The following is a 16,801-nucleotide window of genomic DNA, read 5'->3' as shown; positions in this document are numbered from 1 at the left end:
AGTCTGTGGAATTTTATTCTTCAGACAAGCATTTGGAATTGACCTCACCTCTTTCAAGTCTTTGCTCAAATGTTATTAATATTTAAAATTGCAACCTACGCTACATCCCCCTTATCCTGATTTTTTAGTAGAAGTTACTACTAAACATAATTTACTTACTTATGCTTATTGATTGTTTACTGCCTCTCATAGAATGTAACATCTATGAATGCAGGTATTTTTGTTTATTTTGTTCAGTTTTGTTCTTGTACTTGGGCACTGAACAAATCTTTGAGAGAATGTGTTGAATTATACAATACGTTTTTAAGACCAATAACATAAACATTAGTTAACTTAAACATCTATTATGCAATATTATTAAACTTGTTTCCTAAACTAGGCATATCTGAACCACCTGTCCTAATTTGATAGGAGAGGCCAAGCTCTCTTCAAGAAAGTTGTTATATTTGAAGAGAAACCACCAGATGGTGGTATTGCTTCAGGCTAATTCTCAGCCGACTGAGATCAGTTGGTCTAATTGATTAAAAGTGGAGTAGACAATTTAATCCCTTTCAAATCTTACGGTCCAGTAATAATTTATTAAATTTTAAAACGTGAATGTTTAAATGCAGTCCAAGCAAGTAAAACAATTTCAAAATTCTTTTGACGATAAAGCCACAATACGATCAAATAAGTTTAAAATTTTAAAGCTGGAAGGAACCTCAATTCCAAACATCTCAAGTGCACATGAAGAAGTAGAAACAAGCTAAGTGATAGAGCCAGGACAGCAACTCTGACCATCTGACTTCCAGGCCTGGAGTAACTGCATTATGATGCCTTCTGTAACTGAGCCATGATCTATACATTTGGTAAATTGATTTGCAAACACATGACCATACTGTAGTTTCCTAAGTTAGAAACTTAAACATTTCTGTGCGTTACATTACCAAGTGGAAGTTACTTTCTTTTGCTCAGATTTTATTCCATGAAGCAGAAACCTATGAAATATGATAAGTATAAATATATAAGTATAATAAATATAAGCTTCAGAAGGACTTAATGCTGTGTATTTATAATTGTCTTTTAAACTAAGGAATGTTTTGAAATCATAACTAGGTGTGTGATTTTTTTTTATACATCTTTATTGGAGTATAATTGCTTTACAATGTTGTTTTAGTTTCTGCTGTACGACAAAGTGAATCAGCTATATGCATACATATATCCCCATATCCCCTCCCTCTTGAGCCTCCCTCCCACCCTCCCTATCCCACCCCTCTAGGTGGACACAGAGCACCGAGCTGATCTCCCTGTGCTATGCGGCTGCTTCCCACTAGCTATCGATTTTACAGTTGGTAGTGTATATATGTCACTGCCACTCTCTCACTACGAGGTGTGTGATTTTCACAAATTATGTATTGTATTTCAAATGTTTCCTTTCAATAACATGTACTTTGTTGTCAAAGAATTTCTCCTTAGACTAAGGGGTCTTTTTTTAATTGAGAAATAATTCACATCCAATAATATCATTTTTAAGTGTACAATTCAGTGGTTTTTAGTATATCCACAAGGTTTGCAACAGTCACCACTGTCTAATTCCAGAATGTTTTCATCACCCCAAACAGAAACTCTATACCCATTAAACAATAACTCCCTACTGCTCCCCTCCTAGCTGCTGATAACCTTTCTGTAGCTATGAATTTGCCTATTTTAGATATTTCATGTAAGTGAAATCATACACTATTTGTCCTTTGTGTCTAGCTTATTCCACTTACCATAATGTTTTCAAGGTTAATCCATGTTGTGGCATGTATGAAATACTTAATTCCTTTTTACTGCTAAGTAATATTCTGTTGTATGGATATACCATGTTTTGTTTATCCATTCATCAGTTGATGGATATTTGAGTTCCCATTTTTTGGCTATTTGAATAATGATGCTACAAACATTTGTGTACACGTTTTTGTGGAAATACATGTCTTCAGTTCTCTTAGTTATGTACCTAGGAGTGGAATCGCTGGGTCATACGGTATCTCCACAACTAGAGAAAGCCCGCATGCAGCAACGGAGACTCAACACAGCCAAAATTAAAATAAATAAATAAATAGATAAATTTATTAAAAAAAAAAAAAGATTGTCTTGGCTATTCTGGATCCCTTGCATTTCCATATTGAATTTTAGGATCAGCTTGTTTGTTTATGCAAAGAAAGGCAGTTGGAATTTTGATAAGGATTGCACTGACTCCACAGATTAATTTGAGGAGTATTGCCATTGTAATATTGAGTCTTCCCCATTCATGAATGTGGGGTGTTTTTCCATTTATTACGGTCATCTTTACTTGTTTTTAACAACATTTTGTAGTTTTCAGTGTACAGGTCTTGTACCTTTGGTTAAACTAATTCCTGAATATTTTGAGCTTTTTTGAGACTAAGGGTTCTTAACCCTTAGTCAGCACTTCCATCATATTCTCGTTTGATAATACAATTTCAGAATTTCAAAATATTCTTTTGAGAGAATAGTTAACAATGAACACCCACGTACCTAACACCCATCTGTAATAATCATCAGTTTATGGCCATACTTCATAGCCACTCTTGTTTCATAATTATCCCTACCATTTGCACCCACTCACTAAATTCTTTGTAATCAGGTGCCCACACTTGGACCAGTCACCTGTGGCTAGGGGAACAGTGCCCACTGGAGGATCATATTTGCTTTCATATGCACCATATGCATGAATAAGGGTGCAGGAAGGGGGAAGTTATAGTAGCTGGACACACTAGGTATTCACAGTTATTTTCTAATACTAGTATTTGTCCCCTTGGGGTGGATGTGGCTGGCATTAAGTACGGTATTAATGGCTCTTCCTAAACTGTGTCTTGCTGTGATTGTCTTCTGCCCCAGAGAGCTGAGGAAGCAGGACCTCATTCACTGGGGAGGACATAACACACGCCACAGTAGCCTAATGTCTATTGTCTCAGATCTTTTGTAGACCACCCTCTTGACCAACCCAACCCCTTCCTCCCACCTTCCTCTTTTTCCTGAGGGCAAGACTGGCTTGTCTCTCTATCGAAGTTATTATACCAGAAGTGAGAGTTTCTCTCTCATTGCTTTATTTCCTCTCAAATCTCATTATAGAAAGGTGGGGGCATTTCTTACTTTGAAATTCTTGCCAGCTGGAGAAACCTGGGATAAGGAACCGTTTTATTTTCTAACCCAGGAAGCCTGGGCTCTCTGTATCTCCTCCAAATTCTTACAAACTGAACAGTTCTCTAGTGTCTTCCTCTCTTCCCATAGCTTATACTCAGCTCTAAGAAGCCAAATGATGCTCTCAATATTCTGCCTGGAAATATCTCAGCTAGCTAGGCAAGTTCATTCAGTATGTTATCTATATTTCAAGTTACTACAGGCAACATTTTTATCCACTGTTCCACAGCTGTTTACCTTAAAAGATTTTTGCCAGTCCTTCAGCTCTCACTAACAGCCTCTTCATTTTCCCAGCCTCCACCCACAGTATGGTTCCAAAGTCAATGCCATGTATTTTAAATTTCTATGTACCCCATCTCTAGTACCAATTTCTACATGTCAGTTGTTTATTGCCGTGTAACAAACTGCTTCAAAATGTAGGGACTTAAACCAGCAGTAATTATTATTGATCACAATCATATGGATTGGCCAGGCAGTTCTTTTTCTGATCTTGCTGGAGGTTATTCACACAGCTATATTCAGCTGGTACACTGGCTGACTTGGTTGGCCTCTCTCTCCACGTGGTCTTTCATCCTCACAAAAGCTAGACTGATCTTGACATGGCTATGGCAGTGCCATACTCCTAGGTATAGACGTAAAAGAAATGCATGCACATGTGCACCAAGAGACATGTATAAAAATATTTACATAGCATTATTCATAAAAATTAAAAAATGTAAACAACCCAAATATCTGTCAATAGTAGAATGGATTCATAAATCGCAGTGTATTTACATGATGGACATCTATATAACAAGGCAAATGAAAGAACTACAGTTGTATACTGGAGAAATATCATAAACACATTATTGAACAAAAGAAGCAGACACCAAAGAAAGCATACTATGTATTATTCCGTGCATATAAGTTCAAAATCAGGCAAAACTGAACTATAATGTTAATTTTTGGAAAGGAGAAAGTGGGCAGGAGGAAGCATGAGGAAAGTTTCTGGAATGTTCTGATATTCTTTCTTGTTTGCTTCTTTGATAATTCATTGAATAGTACATTTATATTTTGTGTGTTTTTCTGTCTATGTGTTATATTTTTAAAAACATTTGAAGAAACCACATTAGGATGACATTTCCACCTATCTAACTGGTAAATTTTTTTAAGAAGTGGCACGTGGGAAAATTGTCACTCATCCACTGTGCGGTCTTTTGGATGACCATTAGGCAGCATCTACATACAAAATTTTAAATGCACATACCCCTGACAAAAATTTCACTTACAGGAATTGATATAGATATACTTGCACATTTACACAGCCGCATTTGTATTATGCTATGCATATGCATGAAATTCTGAACGTTTGTACAAGAAACCCTTAGGAATGGTTACTCTGCAGAGTAGACTGCAGATCTGAAGTGCAGGGAGACACTTTTTCTTGTATACCCTTTGTACTGTTTGAATTTTATACCATGTGTATGGATTACTCTTTTAATAAAAGTAAACTAGTTGGCTTTTTTTGCTTATTTGTTTCTACTTACCCAAGGTCACCTGGTTAAAAGTGACAGAGCCTGGATTTGAGCCCTAGTCTAACACCAAAGCCCATACCATCAACCATAACTCTGAATTTTCTCTTGTGGAGTCTCTGTTTTTTCTCCTAGAAAGTGAATGTATTTGTCTAGATTGCAAGGGTCTCTTTGGAGACCGACATGGAAGCTCTGTTATATAAACTGAGCCAACACCGCAGATATGTAGGAGAAATCTACCACTGAGTAATGGCATCCGTGCCCAGGTATCACCCCTGGACACTCCATCCACCAAGTCTACCACAGCAAGATTCATCCAGTCCCTACCAGATGAGAGATAATGCCACACGTGGATATGCCAGGTAGAGGAGCTTACAGAAGCTGGTAGTTTGAATAGTCAGTAAATCTTGCCAGGAGCTGGGGGAGAGCAAGAGCATAATAGGTAAATATAGCACAAAATCTACATGTTAAAATTAAATTACACAATTAACTTCTGAGGAATTTAAACCACTCAGCTATACATTGACTATAATAACCATTTATACAGTTGTTCAAATTTTGTATGATACAAGATAGTTGTGGTTTTTGAAGTTAACCAATACATTTATTTATTTATTTATTTATTTATTTATTTATTTATTTATTTATTTATGTCTGCGTTGGGTCTTCGTTGTTGTGCACAGGCTTTCTCTGGCTGCGGAAAGCGGGGGCTACTCTTCGTTGTGGTGTGTGGGCTTCTCGTTGCGGTGGCTTCTCTTGTTGCGGAGCACGGGCCCTAGGCGCACAGGCTTCAGTAGTTGTGGCTCGCGGGCTCTAGAGCGCAGGCTCAGTAGTTGTGGCTCACGGGCTTAGTTGCTCCGCGGCATGTGGGACCTTCCTGGACCAGGACTCGAACCCGTGTCCCCTGCATTGGCAGGTGGATTTTTAACCACTGCGCCACCAGGGAGGTCCCAGCCAATACATTTAAAAAATGAACACACAGACAAAATGTACTAGAGTAGGACTTTGAAAATGGAATTTAAAAAAAAAAAAAAAAAACTTGGTTATTGTCATTTTTTGCTGTTACTGTTGCACTAACAGGAAAAGGAAATAAAGTCATATTAGTGAACATAATAGTCATGATTGAGATCACTAAACTTGCTTGTGTTGTTCGCAGCTAAGAAAGCAAAGGTTTGGAGCTTTATTTAAAAATAAACAAAATATAATTAACCATCAACTTCAAGCTGCATAATCAATCCTGTTTACTTTCCAGTGATTCAGATGGGTTGTTAGGAGGAAAAAGCATCTGATCAATCATTGCTTCAGCTCTGCTTTTCTCTTAAGCTCCAGTCCTGAACCTCCTCCTCCTTACTGGAGGGTTCTCTATGAACATGCATTCAAGATCCACATATCTAAAATTGAACATATCTCTCCCCCAACTAAAAAGTAAAACAAACAAAACCCCCCAAATATGGTTCACTCTCTCAACTTCCCTATTTCTCTGCTCAGTGATCCAAATTCTACCTTACCTTACCACTTATGGGTTAATGCAGACTTGCTTCTTTCTCTGGCCTTCCATTGAATTCACAGTGACCAAACCCTATTTATTCTTCCTTTACTTCCTACTCTTAGATGGTAGCCACATAACTGATCCATCTCTGCTTCTCCCCAACCCCAAATACCCTTGAACACCACCATTTTGCATGTACTAAATATTCAGTAAATGTTAACAGAATAAATCATGTTTATTTCTCAGTTATAATGCTTTAAAACTCATTTGCACAAAGATATTTATAATTGTTGGTTACTTACTTTTCTATAAGATTGTGAGCTCCTTAAGGGCAGGGCTTAAGGAGGGCTTATATTTCTCTGTATCCCCAGTGCTACCACAATGGAGTTCAATAAATGTTTATTGAATTCATGAGTGGATGAGGCCTGAGCTACTTAACTCAGCAGTCAAATACTTCCACAGTCATATCCACCTAACTACCTCTCTCCAGATTAGGCAAACATTGTGGAATTGGGGGGGAAACTCACTGTTTCCAGGAATGTCTAGATTTTGGTTCTAGAGTGAAGTTTGCATTTTCATCAGGGAAGACATCCAATCTTCAAAGCACCCAAAGACCTTGAATATGTGGAATTAGTTTCTGATTCTGCATATCTACAAGTTCCCAGGGGATGCTCATGCTACTTGTCCGTAGACCCCTTCAGTAATTAAAGAGTTCTCTGCTCTGTGACCTATTTCTTCAATATTATCTTCAGGACATGCCTTCTGCCTGACTAATACTATAACGTTTTATATATGCCTTCTCCTCCCTGGGATGTTTTCTCCATTTATGTCCCCCTATTCGAATCCAACCCATCTTTTCAGGCTCTTCCTCCCGGGCAAAGCCTTCCCTGGCTATTCTAGTGCTCCTACTGCAGAATTTTTTTTTTACTCTATTAAAGTATCCACTGTTGGTGCTTAGAGTTTGACCCATCTACAATTATTGGTTATCATTGTGTATATGCAAGTACCCAGTTATATACTTCTTTTTCTTTCCTGTGAGGCTTAGCACAATAGTAAATACTCAATAAATTGTTGTTGAATAAATGAATGACTCACTTCAGCATTATTATTCCAAAGAGAAATCAAATGCTTTACTGTTCTATACTGTCATTTTGCAGAACATGGAGGAAAGAGGCAATATGGAATTTCTCCAGTCTACTCAAATGAGGCAGTCCAATCTAAACAATCTATTCAAAAATTAATGATATTAAAATACCTAAAATTAGTTTATATTAAAATTCAAAACTTTCTCTTCAGTATCTGAAACAATGAAATTTGCTAGTGCTGTTTCTGTCCCAACTTCCAAAACCAAAAACAAATAATATAGTTTGCATGAGAACTTTGGCATTATAGAGAATAAAAGGTTGGTCCTATAGCATATATGAATTGGTATTATAGTGAGATTTCAATAGCCTGGTTAAACAACACGCTTTATACCAAATACCATGTTGCATATCAAATATTGAAGTGACCTCCCTGCCTGGTGAAAAACAAAGAATCTTTATTATTGATATAGAGAAGTTGTTTTAAATTTTAAAGTTAAAATAAGGAAGTTCTTTGAATATTGCCTAACTCACTATTGTGGGAAAAAAGTTAGAAGTATTCCAGAACATACCACCCTATTTTGCATTTCTATTGAACAGTTTTTTATTTTTTTTACCAACTTGCAATATTTGCTTTATAAAATAAACTCTAACTCAAATATCAATTTATCATTTTGACAAGAGAAAAGAGCTATAATGTATATTATCAAATTCCTGACCAGGTAGATGTTTCGGTTGTAAATTATTAAACTATATAATCTCTTGGTAAACTATGAAACACCAGCTCCACAAATGTAAAGCATTTTAATCGTTATTATACATAAGGTATAACATTTCTGCAAAATGCTGGAAAATATGAGCTAAATGAGTACACCTATTAAAAGTACCATATCAATTGAATGGGAGACATAAAGTAAAATGAATCTTATTCTTAGTAAATTTTAGTAATTTAAATCTGTTTCTTTTATTTACACTCCGAAGGATTTTCATTCTTAATTTAGTTTAGCCACCTCTGATGGAAACTTCTGTTCACAAAATGAATTAACAAAGTGAAATTCTCAGAATACAGACATTAATACTGATTTTTAATTATCTTTTATTTTATTTAGCTCTCTAGCTTCTGATAAAATATTTATGGAGGAGGTTATTTTTAGTTCAGGCTTTGCAAAGCTCTCTTGTCACCTCGCAATCTGAGTTCATCAGAATGGAGCAACGCAGGATATAGACTCAGTAGAGACCAGAAGGGCTAAGCAAGCATGGCATTTTTGTAGAATTGTTAGATCTGGAAGAAACTCGGTGATCATCTGGGCCAGTCTCCCTGTTTTGCAAGTAGGGGCAATATGGCCCTGAGGTCACCCAGCTCATTAGTTATAGAGTCAGGCTTAAATTATTCTCTTTCTCTTCAGTCCATGGTTCTTTCCACCTCGTTAAGTGACACATGGGGAAACTAAGAACAGTAAGAGCATCCAGAAAGACAAGTAGATAACATAGGTAACACAGTCTCTTCTAAACTGACTGGGAAACTCTGCCATTTTATCCACACCCCATTCAACTCTCAAAGGTCTGCCATCATTGAGAGACCTAAACTTCAACCAGTGATTGGAAATTACTAGATTGTTAATTACACAAACGGAACGTCTCTAAATGTGTTTTATTATCCATATTTGTCACTGGCTGTCCACATTTTTCAAAAAGGAAAACAAATATTGGCTTCCCACAAATCCTCACTGTTGTGTGCCCTTTATTTTCATCATATGCATTTTCTAATAATATTTATCAAGTGCTTACCATGGGCCAGCCAGTATGGTAATCGCTTCAACTGCGCTACTTCATTCACTCTTCATAAATAACCCTAAAAAGTAGATACTATTATTCTCCCACATTTTAAAGGCAATGAAATTGAAGCTTAGACAGGTTAAGTTACCCAAGACATTTAGCTAGTAAGTGGCAGAGCTAAGATTGGATCCCAAGCTGTTTGACATCAGAACCAGACCTCTTAAGCACTATTGCTGTGTTCTGCTTCTGGGAAAGAAAACAGCCTACCCAAAATAAGGAACTTCCTTATTAATATATATATATATTTCATATATATATGAAAATATTTCTCATATATATGAAAACTGAAAATATTTACATATTTTTCTGAATGGTATGTCCTTTTCCTTTCCTTTTATTTGGGATAGATAGTAATAGTCAATATGAGAAAGTTTAGACTAAGTCATTTTCAATTTAAATTTTATTTTTTGCAATACATAGTTTTTAAAAGTTACATATATGTGATATGTAATAACATATATATGTAGATATGTCCAAAAAAAGAAATTCAAATAATACAAAAGAGTAAATAATGAAAAGTCTCTCTTGCCCCAGATTTCCACACCCAGAGTCACCTTCTCAGAATCACTATAAATGGTCTTTTGTATCCTTCCAATGTCTTCCATGCATATATATGTATAATTCCTTTATTATCAATGGAAGCATAATATTTACATTGTTCTGTATCTTTTTACAATTAACAATAATATATCTTAGCGAATATTCTATATCAATACACATAGATTTACCTCATTCTTTTTAACATTGGCAAAATGTTCTGCTGGGGAGGCATGGGGGAAGAAAGTGAAATGAAAAGGTGGAAATTTATTAACACTAATAAAGAGCGTTTCTTAGGTTCTGTCTTCTAGATGTGACTAGAAGATCCTTAGCCCCCCTACAAAGCCCACAGATATGTCATCTCAGCCTCCAAGTAATGGGGACAGATACAGGTGGACGTTTTGGTGCCATCACACAGGGAGGTTCACACTGTGCTAGTGTAAGCAGCTTTTGGCAGGAAGAGATGCAGGAGGCCGTTTCGTGTTGTCACTAACCTTAAACCAGGCACCCTATGCTCTACTCATCTCCAGCCCTAGCACACCTTTCAGATCTTTCAACCACACAATACCTTGCTTAATCTGTTGATTCTTTCTGTAGATCAAAGAAGTAGAAATGAAGAACAAGTGATTAACAGATGACCAGATCTCTTCCCTAGCTCCCCCTTCAGTAACCTCATAAACAAACTGTGTGAACAAGATAGCATCTAAAGAAAAATCACAAGTCGACAAGCCTGCACACAGTGGGGGATGGCGACAACTCTGACCCCCTATCTCAATGATTAACTGAGATTACTTCCCTTTTTCCCTTTAAAAACTTTCATGGCTGAGCAGAATCTTTGGAAATGGCTTTTGGGGAACACTGAGTCCACCATCTCTCCAGATGGCCAGCATTCTGATTAAAAGCAACTTTCCTTTCTACCTACATTTGTCTCTCTCTCTCTGTATTGATTTTTGAGCAGCGAGCAGCCGGACCTGATTCGGTAACACTATCACTGCACTACAGAGAACAACAGGACATTCCTTCCCCTACCGTGTCCTACTAAAACTTTTGTGTCAAAACAGCTTGTCCAGTTCTTGGTTTTGACGCGATGCACAAGTTCTTAAAATCTGAGTGATAAAGAACACACAGCACTCGAAATTGGCTCTCTCCTCCAGTAACTAATTCCCTTGGAATAAGAGCCTTTTTAGGAAGCTCCTGAGTCTTTCATGCAAACTGGTAGACCCTCTCCAGCTAAAGTCCAAATATTCCCAGTTGGGTCTCCTCCATTTAATGACACCCTATTCATTGGCTCAAGATGAGTCATCCCACCCCCTCCCTACCTCCCATCCCCTGAGCGCACATGATGAGGCACTGCTATAGAGTCCCCTTAACCTCATGTGAACCCTATTGGTATGCATGGAAAAAAGGGGGTTTTATTAATGGACATCAAAATTGATGTTATTGTTCTCCTTTACAGCTGAGGAAAGTGAGGTTAAGTACCACAGATGGAAAGAAGCGGGTCTGGGGTATTCAAACAGAGCACTGATATTAATTGATATTAAAGTCTTCTGTCCCTCCAACTCAAAATATACTTCTCAAATGAAAATGAATTCACTTTGCCAAGTACTAAAATGTATCTTAAGGCTGTTACCTGGCCAATTACTATTATTAAAAATAATACACTAAATAGTTCCCATTATTACACTATTTATTTTTAATTTATTTTTTTTCTTTTAGTGACGTATACTTGCTGTACAATATTATGTAAGTTACAGGTGTACAATATAGTGATTCACAATTTTTAAAGGTTATACTCCATTTATAATTATAAAATATTGGCTATATTTCCCGTGTTGTACAATATATCCTTGTAGCTTATTTTATACCTAATAGTTTGTATCTCTTAAGCCCCTACCCCTGTGTTGCCCCTCCCCTCTTCCCTCTCCCCACTGGAAACCACTACTTTGTTCTCTATATCTGTGAGTCTGCTTCTTTTTTGTTATATTCACTAGTTTATTGTATTTTTTAGATTCCACATATAAGTGATATAAGTGATACAGTATTTGTCTTTCTCTGTCTGACTTATTTCACTTAGCATAATGCCCTCCAATCCAACCATGTTGCTGCAAGTGACAAAATTCCATCTTTTTTTATGGCTGAGTAGTATTCCATTGTATTTACGTATACCACAGCTTTTTTTTTTTAACATCTTTATTGGAGTATAATTGCTTTACAATGGTGTGTTAGTTTCTGCTTTATAACAAAGTGAATCAGTTATACATACACATATGTTCCCATATCTCTTCCCTCTTGCATCTCCCTCCCTCCCACCCTCCCTATCCCACCCCTCTAGGTGGTCACAAGCCACCGAGCTGATCTCCCTGTGCTATGCAGCTGCTTCCCACTAGCTATCTATTTTACGTTTGGTAGTGTATATATGTCTATGCCACTTTCTCACTTACCACAGCTTTTTTATCCATTTACCTGTTGATGGATACTTAGGTTTTATTTATTTTTATAAATGTTCTAATATGTATTATAAGTGGTGATCTCTATTTGATATTGACTGAGGCAGCATAATATATTTCTTCAACAAATCTTTCTGCCAGATACTTTGATGGACTCTGGTGATAAAGTAGTGAAGCAAAGTTTATTTGAAATGAATACTGGATTGAGTTTGGGCTGGGGTCCTCAATCCCCTCTCCCACCAGGGCGAATTTCATGTGTTTTATATATTGACATTCCTCGTGAGAGTCTTAACATAGAAACTAGTTCCACTGATTAAAAAAGAAAAAGCTGTGAAAATCACTGGGTCCCCAAAGTCCCCTCAGAATCCTAGATATGTGTATTATCATGGAGAAATGTGGGTTTTTTTTTTCTTTTTTCCTTGGAAGAGTTACTTACAAGCTATATGAGGACATAATGTTTGAGACAACTCAACAATAATGTGAAGTAAAGTAAACTACTTTGCTTGAATGAATGAAAAAAACATATTTACTTTTAACAAAATATAGTATTTTCCCTCAAGGGTACAGAACATTAAAATTCCTTGCCTTCTAAAAAAAAAAAAACCCTCATATTTTATTGTTTCTGGTATCCTAAATTTGCCTTGTCCTATCAGCATTTTTAAAGAACAGTCTAAATGCATTTTAATTGACTTCTCTCCTTTCAAAATGTCTGACAATCTTTTAAGCAATAAAGGAAGGAAATACCAAACTGGCAAGATGTGGGATGTGAAAATGGTTCTATGGGCATGAGAAAACTGCTCCTATTATGTTAGCAAGTTTCGAGTCCTTTACAAAAAGAAGAACTGGCCTTTTAATACCAGCTTTGCTTAGTCATGTAATTTTTCTTAAAGTTATTTTGCAGTTATGTATTGGCTTTTTCGCTGGCATCAACGTGGGAATCAAAGTCACATGAATTGAAGCTTGTGCTAATTTTTTTGTCATTTGCCTCTTTGACACCTATCTAGGGTATACAAGTGTTATGAAACTCGTAGCAAAGACCTCCAGTCATTACAGGGGGGAAAAATCATACCCCTTACTTTTCTGACTTAAAGTACTTTGTTTCTTTCTTTAGATTATATAAGACCACTATTTCACATTATTATGGTGCTTGGTGCAAGGTAGTGAACTTCTTTGGTAATAAACATGCCAAGTACTCATTTTTGGCCCTTGGCAACATTGTGAGATAGAGTTGTTATCCCTGGATCCTTCATTGTGGGTGGTCTCTTCAGCCTGGCAGCCAGGGCCTTCCTAGAGCACAAGACCTCTGCACACAGACTCATATCTGCATTTTCTGGCCAAGCCCCTCAAGCTCCAGATCTTTCTGACTTCTTTCCCTTCCTTATCCCTCAGTGACTTCCAGCTACCATAAGACATACACACTGAAGCATTAGAAAAAAAGAACAGTGTTGTTCCCAAGTAAAAACTTTCATTGTTGTTCTAGGATTTTCTGAAGTTACAAATAATATGGGAATTCAGGTAGCTAGAGGGGGAAATATTTCCCCCAGCCTCAGATTTCTTCAGGGGCTTTTCAAATTCTACCCCCGGAGAGGGTCATCTTTGCTAAATGGATGTAAGCCTCCTGCCTTTGTCACTCAATGAAACTTGCTGACTCATAGCTCACAAAGTTCCCCTGAAGATGATTAGTAAGCATTATTCCAAAGTTTCAGCAAAAACATTGAGGGAGGCTGCCTAACACTACTGGATTTAAATTAGCAGTAAGGAAAGAAGTCACATTGCCTCATGTGCTAGCCAATGTTTCTGCTAAATTAGTTTTTTTTTCAATTAAAAAAATGCTCACACAAACAAGGAAAAAAGAGGAATCCACACAAAAATATAGACTATGAGAGCTGGAAGGGACCTTCAGGATCAGCTAGGCCAATGTACCCATTTTACAGGGAAACTACTAGGCTATTAAGCCGTTTCCCAAGAGCCCATTGCTAGTGGTGGATCTGTTTCTCACTTTCAGCCTCTCATAGCACTGTGGTCCTCTCCCTTCTTCATAGCCTAAGACTGGTTACACTTCTGCATTTGCTTATGCCATTATTTGATTAAGGCCTGTCTCCCTGACTAGACTTTTACCTTCATGATTACAGGAACTCTGCCTGGTTTTGCTTGCCACTTGCCAGGACAATCAGGCATGCAGTTAGTGCTCAAGAAATATTTGTTGAATGAGTATCAGTAAAAACACAGAGTTAACTGTCAGTAAAGATAGAATCAACAGTATATTTTAGTCTTTTGCATAATTATCAAATCGTTGTTTACACATTATGTGGACATGCTACTTAAATTAATCAAGGAAATGTTAGATTCTACTATAGTAAAATATAATATCCATGGCTTAAGACAAAAAGGTTTACTTCTTATTTATTTAAATTCAGTTTTCCACCTGTGTGTTTCTTCCCTGTGAGTCTCCTTTACTATTCACACAGAACACTTAGGACACTTCTGGTCACCCAGAGATTTTTTTCCCACACCAATTTAAATAGGCAGCCTATCTCCACCTTGTAGCTACTCCATCTGGAACATGCAGCCTTCAAGGTCACTGTGGCAGGGGAAGAGCACCAGCTTGTAAGGTCCTCAGCCCAGAAGTGGCGCATGGCACTTTCACCTACAGTCCTGCAGCCAGAATTGATCACATGGCCCCTTCCCAATGGCAAAAGAAGTCAAGAAGATTTTAGGGAGAACTAGCTGTCTCTGCTTGCCATTGTATGGGTTAATTATAATAATAACAATCACTAATTTTTTTGAGCACTTATTTTGTGCCAAGCCAAGAGCTAAGTGCTTTATTACATTTACTGCTTCCTTGAATCCTCATTACAGATGAACTAACTGCAGACACTCTCATTATGATCAGTTTCCAAATGAGGAAACTAAGGGGTCAATTTGTTCAAGGTCACAGTTGCTAAGTGGAATCAGGGATTTGAACCAATGTGTCAGGTACTGAAGCCTGTGCTCTCCGCCACTCTGACTAAATCCCACCTATGGGATTCATCGGAGTAAGATTTTGAAGAACAGATTGGTTTTTAATAATACAAATAGAGGATAAGGAAGAATTATAAAATCCATGTATATGATTATGTGTCCTCAATTTACCTACTCAGTTCAAGAAGCATGTATTGTTAATATTGCCAACAGTGGAGAAAACTGAGGTCATTTGCATCCTGATAGGACACACTGAGAACACAATATGTGTAGCATTTCTGCCCAAAGTGCATGATCTGAATGTAATTGTGAGCAAACCAAATTAAGGTACAGTCTATAAAACAACTGGCCTTCAAAATGTCAATGCTATGAAGGACAAAGAAAAGCTGAGGAATTTCTGCAGATTTAAAAGCTATGAAAGGGGACTTCCCTGGTGGCACAGTGGTTAAGAATCCGCCTGCCAATGCAGGGGACACGGGTTCGAGCCCTGCTCCAGGAAGATCCCACATGCCATGGAGCAACTAAGCCCATGCGCCACAACTACTGAGCCTGTGCTCTAGAGCCAGCAAGCCACAACTACTGAGCCTGCGTGCCACAACTACTGAAGCCCGCGCGCCTAGAGCCCGTGCTCCGCAACAAGAGAAGCCACGGCAATGAGAAACATGTGCACTGCAACGAAGAGTAGCCCCCACTCGCCACAACTAGAGAAAGCCCGCACACAGCAACGAAGACCCAATGCAGCCAAATAAATAAATAAAATAAATTTAAATAAATAAATAAATAAAAGCTATGAAAACTAAAGAGAAATCTCACTAAAATGGAGTCAGGCGACCAGAAGGGGGATGTCTCTTGCACGTACCACTCCACATCAATACAGATTCCAACAGGAAGAGACACAACTTACATCTCTGTCAGGAAGTGACTACTTTACTACCACCAGCAGAAGGAAGAAAGATTTTCTCGTTGCCTGGCAAGAGCTCAGCCAATGAGAGACTATCATAACTCAGCCAATGAAAAGCCACTATACTACTAACTCCCAGTTTCTTCCAGTGAACATTTTGTTTATAAAAGCCCCTCCCAACTTCCCCTTCTCCTCTACAAAATAGTTTCCCCTTCTTTCTTTACCTAACTTGCATGTGGGTTCACCACAGATGCATGTCGAGAATTGCAATTCTTTGTTGCTCCTGAATAAACTCATTTTGCTGGTAAAATAACTGGCCGTTTTATTGTTTTTAAGTTAACAGGGGAATGAAGAGAACAACCACAAAGTGCAATGTGTGATCTTGAATTGGATCCTGGAAGAGGGGGTCAAGATTGCTATAAAGACTATTCTGGGGGCAATTGATGAAATTCAAATATAAACAATATGTTAGGTGAGTATTATAACTATAATACATTTCCCAAACCTTATAATTACACCATGGTTATTAAAAAGGAAAAAACTCAGTTTGCAACCTGTGTGTTTCTTCCCTGTGAGTCTCCTTTACTACTCACACAAAACACTTCACCTCTGATGCTTCTGGTCACCAAGAGATTTTCTTCCCCACACCAAGCAATTCTCTGTGACACCAGCCAGGTGTCCTGCAATTTAACTCAATTTTGAAACTGTTTATCTGGAGATAGCATCAGATTCCACAGGTTAAGGGCTCAGTTCCACAAGACTGCCCCCCCACGCCCTGACCTGACATACTCACTTCGGACACCAGTTGCAAGCCGAGCTTATCACCTGTGCTTCTGACCAACTGGCTGTAGATG

General features: G+C 37.7%; 1 protein-coding gene across 3 annotated transcripts in view; it reads left to right on the top strand.

The window, feature by feature from the left end:
• Positions 1-16,801, top strand: part of SPIC (Spi-C transcription factor) — a 59,615-nt gene that overhangs the window by 2,289 nt on the left and 40,525 nt on the right. Inside the window, exons 2-3 of one of the 3 annotated variants that reach the window (XM_082419529.1) lie at positions 1,259-1,369; positions 16,284-16,419. The exons of 1 other annotated variant lie outside the window; for it this stretch is intronic. The gene's annotated coding sequence lies outside the window, so the exon portion shown is untranslated. The remainder of the gene's footprint in view (positions 1-1,258; positions 1,370-16,283; positions 16,420-16,801) is intronic. One more of the 3 variants, XM_082419530.1, reaches the window with a different exon arrangement.

This window comes from Balaenoptera physalus (assembly GCF_965194825.1).
Source record: "Balaenoptera physalus genome assembly, chromosome: 13".
In the NCBI taxonomy this organism is placed as follows: Eukaryota; Metazoa; Chordata; class Mammalia; order Artiodactyla; family Balaenopteridae; genus Balaenoptera; species Balaenoptera physalus.
This window is presented reverse-complemented; position numbering and strand designations above follow the sequence as displayed.